The sequence below is a fragment of the Acinonyx jubatus genome, chromosome X (genome assembly GCF_027475565.1).
Source record: "Acinonyx jubatus isolate Ajub_Pintada_27869175 chromosome X, VMU_Ajub_asm_v1.0, whole genome shotgun sequence".
NCBI classification, from domain to species: domain Eukaryota; kingdom Metazoa; phylum Chordata; class Mammalia; order Carnivora; family Felidae; genus Acinonyx; species Acinonyx jubatus.
The window spans coordinates 12,599,527-12,615,469 of NC_069389.1; the positions used below are offsets into that span (position 1 = coordinate 12,599,527).

General features: G+C 40.0%; 1 long non-coding RNA gene across 1 annotated transcript in view; it reads right to left on the reverse strand.

The window, feature by feature from the left end:
* The window catches only part of LOC128311564 (uncharacterized), a 253,609-nt gene that overhangs the window by 71,669 nt on the left and 165,997 nt on the right, over positions 1 to 15,943 (reverse strand). The window lies entirely within an intron of this gene.

The following is a 15,943-nucleotide window of genomic DNA, read 5'->3' on the forward strand; positions in this document are numbered from 1 at the left end:
TCAGTCTCCTTTGCTGACTCCTTCTCTAACCTAAATATTAGGTATTTCCTGATTCAATCTTGGGCATATTTTCTGCTTCTACTTTTTCCTTAGTTAGGCTTATCCAGAACACTGGCTTTAAATGCCATTTAAAAGCCAGTGCCCTCCTACAGTATGTGTCCAATTCCAGATTCTCACCTTAAATCCTAACTCCTGTTCCAAATGCCCACTGGTTATCTTCACAATGAATAACTGAAAAGTATCTCAAACTTCAAAAACTTGTCCAAAGCAGAACCATTGCTTTTCTCCCTCAACTCTGTCGCCCTCCTATTCTTTCCTATTTCACTTAATGACCCCACCATCCACCCAGGTGCTCAAGACACAAACATCTAATCCATTGGCATTTCCTATTGGTTCTCCCTCCAAAATATGTCTCAAGCCCATCTCCTTGACCACGTCCTAGTCTATACCATTGTCTGCCACATGGTCTACTGCAACAGTCCCCTGAGTGACCGCCCTCTTCCTTTCTGGCTCCCTTTCAACACTGTATTCATAGAATAGCCAGAAGTTTCTTTAAAAAATACACGCCAATGGGGGCACCTGGGTGGCTCAGTTCAGTTAAGCATCCGACTTTGGCTCAGGTCACGATCTTGCGATTCCTGGGTTCAAGCCCCACATCGGGCTCTGTGCTGATAGTGCAGAGCCTGGAGCCTGCTTCGGATTCTGTGTAGAGATTACTTAAAAATAAAATCCTTAAAGATACATACATATATATATATATATACACACATCAAGTCACCTTCTTTGATCACATTCTTCAATGACTCCCCAAAGCACTTAGAAAAATGTCTAAACTGCTTTCCTAACACGGCCTCTTGGTCTTACTCCTGGCTCTTACTCCAACCTCATCTCATTCCACAATTGCTCTGTAAACAGATTCCAGACACACTGGCCTCAGACATGCCAATCTGTTCTCCTTTCACTGCCCGCTCTCTTCCTAGAATGCTTTTTCCTAGCATAGCTAGTTTGTTCCTGCTCTTCAAATCTTAGCTTAAACATGACCATAAAGAAGGTTCCCTGACCTTCCCCCTATAATAGTGGCTTCTGCCACACCACATAGTTATTCTTGATACACTACCCTGTTTGTTTTCTACGTGCAAACAATCGAAAGTTGGAACTATCTTTATTTGTTTTAGTTTTTCTTTTCTGGTTTCTTCACAGAATATGAGCTCCTTGAAGGCACATACTTCATAAAGTAAGAAAGACTTTGCAAGCCAAATTACCCCATATAAATGTTTCAAGAAATAATTAGTTCACAGTAGCAAATGTTTTCTCTTGCTCACCACTGTATCTGATACACCTATCACAGTGTCTGGCATAAGTTTCTCATTCAGTGAATATTTTTTCAATAAATGAATGACTTAATGAATAGAAGAATGGAAAAAAGGAAGAAAAAAAAAACAGCCTGGAAAATCTAATCTCCTCTAATTCAGCCCAGTATCCCTTCTCTTGACCCAACCAGCATCCCTCCAATCTTGGAAGAAGAAAGGAAGAAACAATAAGGGTAAAGAAGGTAGAAGAATTAATACTGTCTTCCATGGAGGGAAAGTCAACCTTTTACACTAATCACAGAACCATCCCTTTTCACCTTAAAAGGGCCTGCTGGAATCAGTCTATCAAACACACCTCTAGAACTAGCCTTGCAGGAAAGCTAGGGGTCCCCTTTGGTTAGTACAACTGTTTTTTAGAAAGCAGAAAAAATATTACTATATAGTTTGTTTATACCTCCTTTTGAACATTTCGAAGTACTTGAACAGAGCTACTTATTTTATAATGAAAAATATCATTCATGAAATTTATTATCTACTTTTATTAAAAATTTTAAATAGAAACAGGTGAGTTATCCAATTCATCTCTAATTAAATAGGATAATAAAGTCTCCAAAGGATCATCTGTCACAAAGTGTTACATTCAAGAGCTGAAAAGATTGCATATTATAACCATCCACCAAAGAAATAGGATACCAGTTCATTGATAACATTCTCAGATGAATTTCATTATTATTCCCTTTGAATAATTCAAAAGCATACCTGTATCACAAAACCAAAACTAGAAATGGCAATACAACTTAGATTAGCTAATTTGAAAAACAAGGGAAAAATTCATAATTAATCTGGTAATTTCAAGGTACTATACGAAAATAGCCATAAGCATATTTTATCACTTACATGAATTTATAGAATTTGAGTGGTCTTGCTTATATAGGGGCCAGGGGTAGGCTGCCCCAAAATGTACCACAATGACATATTGATTATTTCAAATTAAAGCTACTTAGAGGGGCACCTGAGTGGCTCAGTTGGTTGACGTCTGACTTCAGCTCAGGTCATGATCTCCCGGTTTGTGAGTTCAAGCCCCACACCAGGCTCTGCACTGACAACTCACAGCCTGGAGCCTGCTTCACATTATGTGTCTCCCCATCTCTCTCTCTGCCCTTCTCCCGCTTGTTCTCTCTCTCTCTCTCAAAAATAAATACACATTGAAAAAAAAGTTAAAAAAAAAAAAAAAGCTACTTAGAAAAGAGCCTGTATAAGAAAGACTCAGAACATTCTCTGTCCTTCTGAAAGCAGGAAACAAACCTCCCATGTGAAAGGTACCCTGCCTATACCAGGAGGTAAAAAAAATATCCTTATCACCAGGGATAGGGAATTTAGAGTCAAGAAGGCTATATAAACAAACCTCAATACTTTTTACTAATTTACTACCTCAGCCCAAATTCTGTTTAGAATTGAACAGAATTACTAATTGAAGCTCCCAAAGTTTTCTTTGTCCTGTCAAGTCCTCACAGATTTTTTGTCTCTGTCTACAAAGTATTCAATCTGCCTGCCTTGGTCATTTCTTTAAGTCTCATTTTCTTCCTGGGCCTCTATGCACACGAAATAAAACCTTGGGTTGTTTCTCTTGTTAATCTGTCTCATATCAGTTTACTTCTTTGTCCAAGATAGTCCTGCTAGAAGAATCTTGGACAGAGGACAATTTCCTCCTCTCCTTCCCTTCCTTACTTTACTCTATGAACCAGCTGTATAGAGGATAGAAATTAAGCACTAATACTCCCATCTTAAAATTTCTTAAAAAGCTTTCCAGTTGGGCAATTAGCTAATTCAACACTTAGTATGCACATAGTACCCAATAGATACATATTAATGACTTTGATTTGGTGACTATTTATTGAGCATACCCTATGGGCAAGGCAATATGGTAAGTGCTGAAAAATACAATGGTAAATGAGAGAAGGGGCAACAGAGTTCAGTGGCACAGAGGCTGGACTTTGAAAATATGGCACTGGGTTTGAATCCTTGATGACAGAATGATACTGGCAAGTTACTTAACCTGTCTAAGCTCACTTACCTCATCTACAAAACTAAGAGTATTACTTGTCTTATGGAGTGATTTTAAGGCATAAATGAGGTCACACGTATAAAGAGATTAACACCATGACTGACACATTGTAAATGCTCAAAACTGCTTGTCATTGTAATGATTAGTATTATAAGACCCTTGTCATTAAAAGCCTAAGATCGAATGGGATAAACAAAGATGCATGCAATTATTAAATAGGAGAGCAAAAAGCATGCCACCTGTATTTGCCCATAAATGAGTCAATCCAAGGCTCCAAGTTTACAAACTACTCTTTTAATTACTAGATGCCCTTTTCCCACACAATAAAATGTCAGTTCTGTCTACCCAGAAAAATCAGTTTGTTGTCTTAATTTGGACAATCTGATTTTCTGAGTATGAAATTTATCTGCTTAGTCTGAGTTAAAAGATTATTCTTCCATTCCCTTAAAAAAATTTTTTTTTAATGTTTATTTATTTTTTGAGAGACAGAGTGCAAGCAGGGGAGGGGGAGAGAGAGGGAGAGAGACACAGAATCTGAAGCAGGCTCCAGCCTCTGAGCCGTCAGCACAAAGCCCGACGCAGGGTTCAAACTCACAAGCCATGAGATTGTGACCTGAGCCGAAGTCGGTGGCTTAACTGACTAAACCACCCAGGTGCCCCCCATTCTCTTTTTAAAAACTAAGTTAGATAATGTTCCTTTTCTGGCAATCTTCTACATGCTGTTATAAAATTCTGAGCAAAATTATGAAATGACATCATGTAATACTTAAATTAGAAATATTATTAAACTCCCACTTTCATTTTTATCCTCAATATCCAAGAGGATATTGTTAAACCTTAGTACTAGAAAAACAAATGAATGAGTGACATTGTTAAATTTAAAAAAATTTTTTTTCAACGTTTATTTATTTTTGGGACAGAGAGAGACAGAGCATGAACGGGGGAGGGGCAGAGAGAGAGGGAGACACAGAATCGGAAACAGGCTCCAGGCTCTGAGCCATCAGCCCAGAGCCTGACGTGGGGCTCGAACTCACGGACCGCGAGATCGTGACCTGGCTGAAGTCGGACGCTTAACCGACTGCGCCACCCAGGCGCCCCAACATTGTTAAATTTAAAAGAGAACAGACTGGGGGCGCCTGGGTGGCTCAGTTGGTTGAGTGTCCAACTTCGGCTCAGGTCATGATCTCACAGTTCATGAATTTGAGCCCCACATAGGGTTTTGTGCTGACAGCGCAGAGCCTGGAGCCTGCTTAGAGTTCTGTCTCCCTCTCTCTCTGCCCCTCCCCTGTCATGTTCTGTCCCTCTCTCTCTCTCTCTCTCAAAAACAAGTAAACATTAAAAAAAATTTTTTTAAAGAGAACAGACTTAAATTTTTAAGGCATTGGATGTGAGTCATACGTCTCTAAGCCTGGTGATGAGCAAATTCTTTTTCTCAAGATTTGCCTCGTGTTAGGCCTTTTTGTCCAATGGTATAATTATCTGGATAATTCAGTTCAGCAAACATCGATAAAACATTTGTGTTTTGGGCACCATGGATGCTCAGAGCTGAATAAAACACAGTTTTCTCATTTGAGGACTTCTCACGCTAACGGCAAAAACAAACAGGTAAACCACTTTACTTTTCCATTTATTCTGAAGTGTAGATTATTTATTCACACTTATCATTTAAAAATTGAGATGCATCTTTCAATCAATGACAATTTATAACTGCTATCAGCCAGGTGACATTCATGAGGCAATTGCCATTGTGTATTCATAATGTATCGCCTGCCTTAGTTACGTACTGCTGCATGACAAATTACTACAAAACTTAGTGGCTGAAGACAACAACATTTATTATATGAAAGATTTTGTAGATGAGGAAATCAGGCATAGTTTAGCTGTGTCCCCTGGCTCCAAGCCTCTCAGAGGCTGCAATCAAAGTGTTCTCTGGGGTGGTGATTATCTGAAGGCTAAACTGGGGGTGGATCTGCCTTCAAGCTCACTCAGCTGATTGCTGACGGGATTCAGTTTTTCACAGGCCATTCAACTGAGGCCCTGGTTCCTCAGGAGCTGCTGGGCCAGAGACTTATGTTGATTGCTTGCTTAGTGGTCTCCTGATAGAGTAGCTCCTGATATGACAGGGAGAGAGAAACAGAGGGAGGGGAGGAGGGAGGGAGGGAGAGAGAGAATCAGATAGCCAGAGAAGTCACAGTCTTTTGAAACCTAATCTCATAAGTGTCATCCCATCACTTTGCAGAATTCCATTCATTAGAACCAAGTCACCAAGTCTAGCCCATACCTAAGGGAAAGGGACTGACTATACAAGGCTGTGAATACCAGGAGGTGAAGATCACTGGGAGTCATTTTAGAAGCTGTCTACTACATTGCCTGTAATTATTCCTAGGGGTATGACTGGCCCCAACAATCCTTTGTCATTAGTGGCCAAACCATTTAAGTACAGTTTGAGGGAGGAAGATGAATCCTAGTTGTCTGAAAATGCTTTTTCAGTACCTAGAGGCAGCAGATGGATGACAGGGGCTTGTGAGAAAATCCAGAGACACTAGTAGAGCAACTGCAGTTGATGGGACGATCCTGTGGGAAGGGAAAATGGACATGAATGCCTCTGACTAGCAAATGATTTAGAAAATTTGGAATGAAAAAAGGTTTTAGGAATATTTTGACCAATTTATTTCACGTATGTTTTTCATTTTATGAAAGTACAATAGTGATATATGATGAAAATAAATGTAAAACAGCTCTTTTAATAGGATTAAAATTTTAAAACCAAATAATGTTGAAAGTATCATGTCTGAGTTGAATCTGCAACATTTTTTTCATTATAAGTGTTATATGAAATAAATTCCTACAATTAAAGGCATTTTAAATTCAATGAATTCAGAAATGATTACAACACATAATAAATTAAAAAGACAGAGAGGTAAGTTGTGGGGCACCTGGGTGGCTCAGTCGGTTAAGCATCCTACTCTTAACTGCAGCTCAGGTCATGATCTCACGGTTCATGAGTTTGAGCCCCGCATCAAGCTCTGCACTGACAGTGCAGAGCCTGCTTGGAATTCTCTCTCTCTCTGTCCCTCCCCTACTCGTGTTCTTTCTCTCTTTTTCTCCTTCTCTCAAAATAAACAAATAAACTTTAAAACAAAACCAACCAAACAAAAAAAGGTAAGTTATCCCTGCCTATGGACTCTCTAACTATGCCTGTGAGTCTGCAATCTAGCTATGTCCAAGATATGTCTTCAGTTTGGATTGAAAGGGCGGGCCTACACCGGCCGACTCCATCTTGTTCTGTGTCCTTCACCTAGACCACGCCTCCTCCCCTTGAGTAACCTCCCGCTCACCCCTTCAAACTTCCTGATCAAAACATGCCCAGCGACCTGCGTAACAGGACTCCGACCCTTCCCCAGCCAATCGGCTGAGGCCACGACCCTTCACCAGCCAATCAGCTGAGGCCACAGCCATTACCTCACCAACTGCCCCTAGGCCCCAATAAAACCTTTGTCCTTTTGAAACTCGCTCTCTCTCCCTGGTATCTCACCGCTGCATCGGTGCAGGTAAGGGATTGAGCTCGAGCTAGCTCGAATAAAGGCTCTTTTGCTTTTGCATCGGACTCGGCTCCCTGGTGGTCTTTGGGGATCACGAATTCTGGGCATAACAGGATATTCAAATACCTCACTTAAAGTCCAGTAAAATTGAACAACTTGAACTTCTGAAACACTATGAAAAGAGTTAAAGATGATCATAAACAACCTCATATATAAGGAATGATAAAAGTGTCCTGTCAAGCACAGTAGAAATAATTTTCATGAAAGTGAGATCACTTTTTAGAAGTCTCAACTGTGGTTCTCAATCTGCAATCAAGACCCCATAAGTTAAGAATTTTTCCAGAGGGTCCATGAACTCATATGTACAAGAAACATTTTATGTACAATGGCTAAATAGTATCTCAAACATTTTTTAACCACTGTCTTTCAAAGGTATTAAAAATGCTTTATTAATTAAATATACATTATTTTCAAGTAATTTTTGGCATCTTAACTGTTTTATTGTGATTTATTTAATCAACAGACATTAGAAATACAACTATTATCCATGTGGAGAAGAGTCCACAAAATTTTTACTACTAAGAAATACCTTCTATGACAAAAATTCTGGAACCCACCATCCTCAGGTTTCCTGAATTGCAAACCTAAGCATGTTCAAAAATGATTCATTACCTATATCCCCATACCCTTAGGAGTATCATTTATCTCCATGTTACTAGATAAAGACCTATCTCTTGCTATCAGTCTTCCTATTTAAAATTTCATACCCATAGATAAAACTTGTCATGATCTTAGAAAGAACTCCATTTTTATTCCAACACATTGAAAGGAAATCCATTTTGTTCCTGAGAATAATAAATTGAATCCTAAAAGGATTTCTTTTTCTCTCTTGGTTCCTTAAAATCAGATTTTTTCTTTTAACTAATGGCAAGCCATCTTTCATTTTTTTTTCCGTCTTTCATTTTTTAATAGCATTATCCTTAAAATGTTGGTTTAATTTTTTTCAATTTAAATGGTGGAGTCACAGTGCAATGATTATTTTATTATACAATTAGGAATACAGAATACCAGGGTGCCTGGGTGCCTCAGTCAGTTGCACATCTGACTCTTGATTTCGGCTCGGGTCATGATCTCACACTTTGTGGGATTGAGCCCTGCATCAGGCTCTGTGCCGACAACAGGGAGCCTATTTGGGATTTTCTCTCTCCCTCTCTCCCTGTCCTTCCTCCACTCATACGTTTTCTCTCTCTCAAAATAAATAAGCATTGGGGAGCCTGGGTGGCTCAGTCGGTTGAGCGTCCGACTTCAGCTCAGGTCATGATCTCATGGTCTGTGAGTTCGAGCCCCGCGCTGGGCTCTGTGCTGACAGCTCAGAGCCTGGAGCCTGCTTCGGATTCTGTGTCTCCCTCTCTCCCTGCCCCTCCCCTGCTCATGCTCTCTCTGTCAAAAATAAATAAACATTTAAAAAAATTAAAAATAAATTAAAAATAAGTAAATAAGCATAAAAAAAAAAAGAATCCAGAATACCCAAAATTAGCCAAGGTGGTAAAACTATTAGTACTCTGTCACAGATAAAATGATTCATTTGCTTATCATTAGAGATTAAATTAGTCATAATTGCTTTACATATTCAATACAATGGAAAGAGAAATTTTTAGTTAGTATACACTTATTAACATGTGTTCTACTTGTAAAAGGATTCAAGTGTCTCCTGATATGACATCTAGGGCTAACAAAAAATTCATATGTATTCTCATATTTTTCTGCACATAACTTGACCATAGTTAGCCATTTATTTATAGGTTCAAGATCAAGAAAGTGATTCAATTTGAGTATGTGTTGTTTTGAATAAAGCAGGCTTAAGGATGTAAAGATAGCAAAATTTTCCCTTCTTCCCTTTTAGGTTCTTTAACTTGCCTAATAATTAAATTGATGTAATATGTACATAAAAATATGAGACCCAAGACAGCCAGGTAATTGAGATTTAAATAACACTGTGAGTGGAAAAAGAGGGGTAGGGGTAGGAGGATACAAAGAGGAGGAAGGCCATTCACAGGAAGTGGGAGGAGATGTATGGAAAACAAAGGTTGCTCTGTTATGCAGATAAGTTTCTTAGGTAAAAAGGTATCTCTGGTAATAACTATCTTTTTAGAACTGGCTCCCTTTTCAATGTAAATTTAGGCATTTGAGGGGCAAGATAAAGAGTTTCCTAATTCTTCTTGGTTTTGATTGTCTTTAGCTCAAAATAATCCTTATACAAAAGTCACTTATTTCTGGGTGGTAACCTCTGCTCTCCTTCAAGACCATGTCCATACTGATAGAAGGCAAACTAAAAGACATCTTCCTACACCCCTGTTTATTTGATAAATTTCTTAACTATCCACTTGATAAGGAAAAGGGACGTAAGAGTCTCTATTTAAAAAAATTTTTTTAATGTTTATTTTTGAGAAAGAGACAGAAGGCGAGCAGGAGAGGGACAGAGAGAGAGGGAGACACAGAATCTGAAGCAGGCTCCAGGCTCTGAGCTGTCAGCACAGAGCCCAATGCAGCCCTCAAACCCGTGAACCGCGAGATCATGACCTGAGCCCAAGTCAGATGCTTAACTGACCGAGCCACCCAGGCGCCCCCAGACTACAAATATTCTTAACACAACAATTTTTTGTAAGTCATCTAGGACCTAAAATGAGATTACACTGTGGTCAAGGTATTCAATCCAATAATAGAAGATCCATGAATGATGCTTTCATTTAAGATAACATGTCAAGTTGTCATGGGGCACCTGGGTGGTTCAGTCGGTTGGGCATCCAACTTCGGCTGGGGTCATGATCTCGTGGTTTGTGAGTTCAAGCCCCGCATCGGGCTCTGTGCTGACAGCTCAGAGCCTGGAGCCTGCTTCGGATTCTGTATCTCCCCCTCTCTCTGCCCCTCCCCTGCTCACGCTCTCTCTCTCTCTCTCAATCAAAAATAAATAAACATTAAAAAAAAATAAAATAAATAAGATAACATGTCAGGTTGTCAAAATATCTAGTCGATTGACATTCTTGCAGAGATTCCAAATTTCTTCTTTTCCCACCAGAGTTCCTTACCACTTCTACCATTATATAGATTTTAAATTGAACACTGAGCCAGAAACATACCTACCAACATTCTCCTGGAATGTTATTTCAATTTCTACTTGCCAATTCCAACAGAAATGTAGGCAAAGCAAACGTTACATTACCAAGCCCTAGACAGTTTACTGCTGGGGGCTTGAGGAGGGGAAAATTAAGCTATGGGCTGTCAGCAGATCATGCAGTTGTCCATAATGATCATCATATCACAACCCATATTCTGTGCTTCGAAGTATTAACACTGGGAAGAATAATTCTTCAACATAAAAGCATAAAACTTAGAAATGCTAGAGCTATTTGATACTGTTGGAGAACACCATCTAAAAGAACACAACTGCTGATTGACCGGTGAGCTGGACCCAGCCACTTGGAGGCTCTTTACACTCTCCCTTGTCCTTGGAATGTGGGTTCTGCTTGCCTTTCCCATTCCCAGAGGCTGTACCAAGGACACCGCATTGACATGGTAATGTGATATTGAAAACACCTGCACAGTACATATAACTGAGCCAGCCCAGTTAGAGACTTTTTATAAACTTAAGATTTGATAGGTGGGTGTGGGGGTCCATTCATCTCAGTGCCACCCAAGATAAACTTCGGATGTAAGTTCCCTTTGCTTATTAAAACTGCCATCTACCAACCTGGAGTGGCTACCTCCATCCTTGGTCATCCCTGCCCTCTGAGTATAGGGGCCAGTTTCAGATTACACTTGGAAAGGTTGCAAACCAACGGAAACATCTGTTAGAATTATAGTTAAATTATAATTAAGGAGTGACAAAGTTGAATGAGGATATATATTCCTAGAATTCAATTTTAGGATGCCATTTGCGTAAACAATGATGTAAACTACTCCTCAAGAGCTTTGAGGTGTCGCCACCCTATTAACAAGAATATTTAGATACTTTATGCCCACCTGTAAAGTATTTCTAAGGGTTATTATGTTTGGGGATGGTACTCATTTTTTCTCTTTTCCTTCTTTACGCTAAGGTGGTAAGTTATGATAGTGACCCCTAGAAGAAGAGGGGAAGAGTCAGTGAAGAGATAAAAGGATATCTTTCCTTATCCCCCTCTCTCTGTTCTCTCCTACCCAAACACACACCCAGCGAGATGGGCTACTTTTACGGATCACTGGAGAGGCGAATTGGGCACATAAGCCAAAAGAGTTGTGTTGAGGAAAGGTTTTATGACTGGGTTATTCCTGCGCCAAGTTCAATGAAGAGAGATGGAGAAGTCCTTCACTTCACTTCAACACTGGGACCCAACAGCAGCGAACAACAGAGACCACACAGCAGCAGTTAGGCCCAGCTAAGAAGCCACAGAGGCACATAAGGACTAGAGTGGCTAAGACACAGACAACGATGATTGCGCCAGAGCCAGTCAGGGCCAGCTTTGTAAAAGGATGCCCCAGAAACTCCCACATGACTTGGAGAGCTTTTGAAAAAGAAAAAAGGTCTAGGGGAAACAGCAACAACAAAAATGGATATTACTGTTATTGTGACTGTGAATCTCCTCACAGCTTGGAGCAGCCTGGAATATTTAGATTTCAAAAAGGAAACTTTAATTTTAAAAGCATCCATATAAATTAAAACCCTGTTGCTTTCTAACACACTGTGAAAATAAACAGTGTTTGAAAAACGAATGAAAAGGCAAAAACAAAGTTCAATGTCCTTTAATAATTACTGCAACTGATCTTTCAAACCCACTGCATCCTTATCACAAATTTAAGACACTAGGTTGTGGCTGTGGGGACGAGGGAGTGGAAACAAAAAGAGATGGAGAGACCCTGGATGGTCTAGAAAAGTGAGACAGAGATCCAACTTTTGCCTCCTAAGGCTGCCTTCCATGCCTGCGTTACCCCTCTCCAGATAACCCTTCCTACAATGCCTTCCACACCCAACTCCATTTGTCTCAGAGACAGTCCCTGCAGAACTGGCCTAAATAGCTGTATTGATTCATCTTTGCTTCTGTAGGTATGTGCTCAGGTCATCAGCAGCTTGAGCCTCCAGTACAGCTCAAGTACTCCAGAGTAATCCACGTGTGAGATGGTATTGCAATGCGATGAGTAATTCTGCTCGCCAAACTGAACCCCCTGGATCACAAAGTATTTATTCAGCTTCTCTTCCTGGGTAGAACTGAGCCCCGAGGTTAGAGCTGAGACTTTGTTCTTTGTACCAAAGCTAGAACACCCAGCTGGGATTTGATTAAAAATTCTACCACTAAAGCAAAAAGAGTAAACAAGCTAAAGCAAGGATGAGATGCGTGGCTCAGGAAACAGCTTAAGAACAGTGAGGGGGCTCAGGGCAGGCCACTCCAAAATATATGAAATGTGGCATATTGTTTTGAGTCAAAATTACTTGGGAAACAGCCAGTACAAGAAGGATGCCCTGAGCCTCCTCTCTGACCTACTAAAAGAAATAAATCTCCAGCATGAAAGCTACCTTCCCTGCATCAGGAGACAAACATCCTTACCACCAGAGATAGGGAATTCAGAGCCAAGAAGGGTAGGTAACACAAACTTGGCTTAGTTTCTTCACTAATTTGTACCTAAGCCGAAGATTGTTTGTCTTGTCAGTTCTTCACAAATCTATTGTTTCTTTGTCTAAAAGGTATATAAACAGCCTGATCTGGTCATTTCTTAGGTCTCCCATCTATGAGGTCTTTGAACATAATTATTAATTATTAATATTGATATTATTAATAATTATTAGACCAGCCAAAAAAAAAACAACCAGAAAATGAAGGGGGGAAGGGAAAATTTTCACCTCCTCAACAATAGGGCCTCAACTGTTAGCATTCTTTGAGTGGCCAATCCTTTCTGTGCTTGTTTTAACCCATTCTCCATCTAGATTATAGGGTTTCTCAACCTCAAGGCTACTAATATTTTGTGCTGGCTAAGTCGTTGTTGTAAAGGCTGTCCTGTGCACTGTAGGATGTTTAGGAACCTTATGTCTCTTCGGGGCTAAATAATCCACAGCCAAGAATCCATGATTTAAAATTAAATGTCTCCATAACTGACAGCCAAGTTTACATGAACAATAGCACACACAAAAACAAAAACAAAAACAAAACCCCTGCCAATCAAAATGATTTCTAGGATTTTTCTTATTAATTCATTTTTTAATTTATATCCAAGTTAGTTAGCATATAGTGCAACAATGATTGCAGGAGTAGATTCCTTAAGCCCCTTACCCATTTAGCCCATCCCCCCCCAACCCCTCCAGTAACCCTGTTTGTTCTCTATATTTAGAGTCTTTTATATTTTGTCCCCCTCCCTGTTTTTATATTACTTGTGCATCCCTTTCTTTATGTTCATCTGTTTTGTATCTTAAAGTCCTCAATGAATTAAGTTATATGATATTTGTCTTTGACTAATTTCGCTTAGCATAATACCCTCTAGTTCCATCCACGTAGTTGCAAATGGCAAGATTTCATTCTTTTTTGACTGCCAAGTAACGGTCCATTGTGTGTGTGTGTGTGTATATATATATATACACACTACATCTTCTTTACCCATTCACCCATCTATGGACATTTGGGCTTTTTCCATATTTTGGCTATTGTTGATAGTGCTGCTATAAACATTAGGGTGAATGTGCCCCTTTGAAACAGGACACCTGTATCCCTAGGATAAATACCTAGTAGTGCAGTTTCTGGGTCGTAGGGTAGTTCTATTTTTAATTTTTTGAGGAACCTCCACACTGTTTTCCAGAGTGGCTGCATCAGCCTGCATTCGCACCAGCAATGCAAAAGATATTCCCTTTCTCCTCATCCTCACCAACACCTGTTGCTGCCTGAGTTGTTAATGTTACCCATTCTGACAGGTGTGAGATGGTATCTCATTGTGGTTTTGATCTGTGTTTCCCTGATGATGAGTGATGTTGAGCACTTTTTCATGTGTCTGTCAGCCATTTGGATGGCTTCTTTGGAGAAGTGTCTATTCATGTCCTTTGCCCATTTCTTCACTGGATTACTTGTTCTTTGGGTGTTGAATGTGATAAGTTCGTTATAGATTTTGGATACTAGCCTTTTATCTGGTATGTCATTTGCAAATATCTTCTCCCATTCCATCGGTTGCCTTTCAGTTTTGGTGATTCTTTCCTTCGCTGTGCAGAAGATTTTTATTTTGATGAGGTCCCAATAGCTCATTTTGCTTTTGTTTCCCTTGCCTCCAGAGACGTGTTGAGTAAGAAGTTGCTGCAGCTGAAGTCAAAGAAATTTTTACCTGCTTTCTCCTCTAGAATTTTGATGGCTTCCTGTCTTACGTTTAGGTCTTCCATCCATTTTGAGTTTATTTTTGTGTATGGTATAAGAAAGTGGTCCGGGTTCATTTTTCTGCATATCGCTGTCCAGTTTTCCCAGCATCATTTGCTGAAGAGACTGTCTTTATTCCATTGGATATTCTTTCCTGCTTTGTCAAAGATTAGTTGGCCGTACATTTTTGGGTCCGTTTCTGGGTTCTGTATTCTGTTCCATTGGTCTATGTGTCTGTTTTTGTGCCAGTACCATATTGTCTTGATGATTACAGCTTTGTAATTCTTCTTGAAGTCCGGGATTGTGATGCCTCTAACTTCAGTTTTCTTTTTCAAGATTGCTATGGTTATTTGGGGTCTTTTCTGGTTCCATACAAATTTTAGGATTGTTTGTTCTAGTTCTATGAAGAATGCTGGTGTTATTTTGATAGGGATTGCTAGGATTTTTGTTGTTGTCGTTGTTATAAAAAGGCCAAATGCCAGCTTACTTACTTTTCTCCCCTGTGACCATGAGGATCATGTAGAAAGAAGAAAAGGTTATACCCTATGTTTAGCACCTAAAATATCCTCATAGTCCACATTATAAGAATATAAATGCTGAAGAAAATACTTGAAACTGAGGGAGGGCAGAATTTGCAGCCCCCAAATATTCCTCTTTAGCATAAGGATTATTTTGAGCCAATTATTTTTTTAAGAAACATCAAACAAAGGGAAAGCTCTGAAAATGAATAAAAGTTAACCCTTTTGTAAGAGACATTTATAAGGGGAATCACCATTGGTCACATGTCTCCCTCTCTCTACCAGGAAGAGAAAGATGACTATAAATCTCTAGTAACTTTTATCAATGGGGAAGACAAGGACTTAGATCTGTATAACAATCTTACCCTTATTTACTGGGCTTTTCCTGGTAACCTCCCATAACTGGTTCTCTCACCAACACCCCCCTCTGCCCACCACCCCCAGCAACATCTTTCTTTTGTCTTTAGTTGGGGAGACTGTTTAAGGTTATGGTTTGGGTCATTTCAGGGACTTACTCAGTTTTCCTGGGTCTGGGTCTCTCCCACGTATACAGGGTGTATACACGTTATTAAGCTTGTTTGTTTTTCTCCTATTAATCTGTCTTTTATAACAGCAGGGTCTCAGCCAAGAACTTAGAAGGGTTGTTGGGAAAATAAGTAAAGTTATACACCATAAGATGGCCGATGGGACTAACCTAAGTTCTAGTTTGAGACTCCTCTTCCAGGTTCTTCTTCTGGTCCTGTTTGCCTAGTGTGCCAAATTACTACTAATATGGAATGCGGAAGTAACACAATAAATTGTCCCCCATGCTTGTGCTCAGGACTGAGATCTCTGGAGAAGGGTCTCCTCTGAGCCCGCTGATGTAAAATAAACCTCTGATCCACCGAGATCTCTGAGTGGTGCTTGGTTTTTCCACCAGCGATCCAGCCTGGTTCTGTAACATATTTGGTTCCCTGGCCAGGAAACTCAACTGCGCTGGTTCATTGTTGCCACCGGTTTGGGAGAACAACGAGGCGGTGACGAATGAGGAATCACAAGGGAGAAGACAGGCCCTTCCTGAATTTCAGCAGTCTCCCACGGAGTCACCTCAGGTCAGCCCTGCTCTGCCATTCCCGTTGGACTCAAGGAGACTTGGCAGGTGAGGACCTGG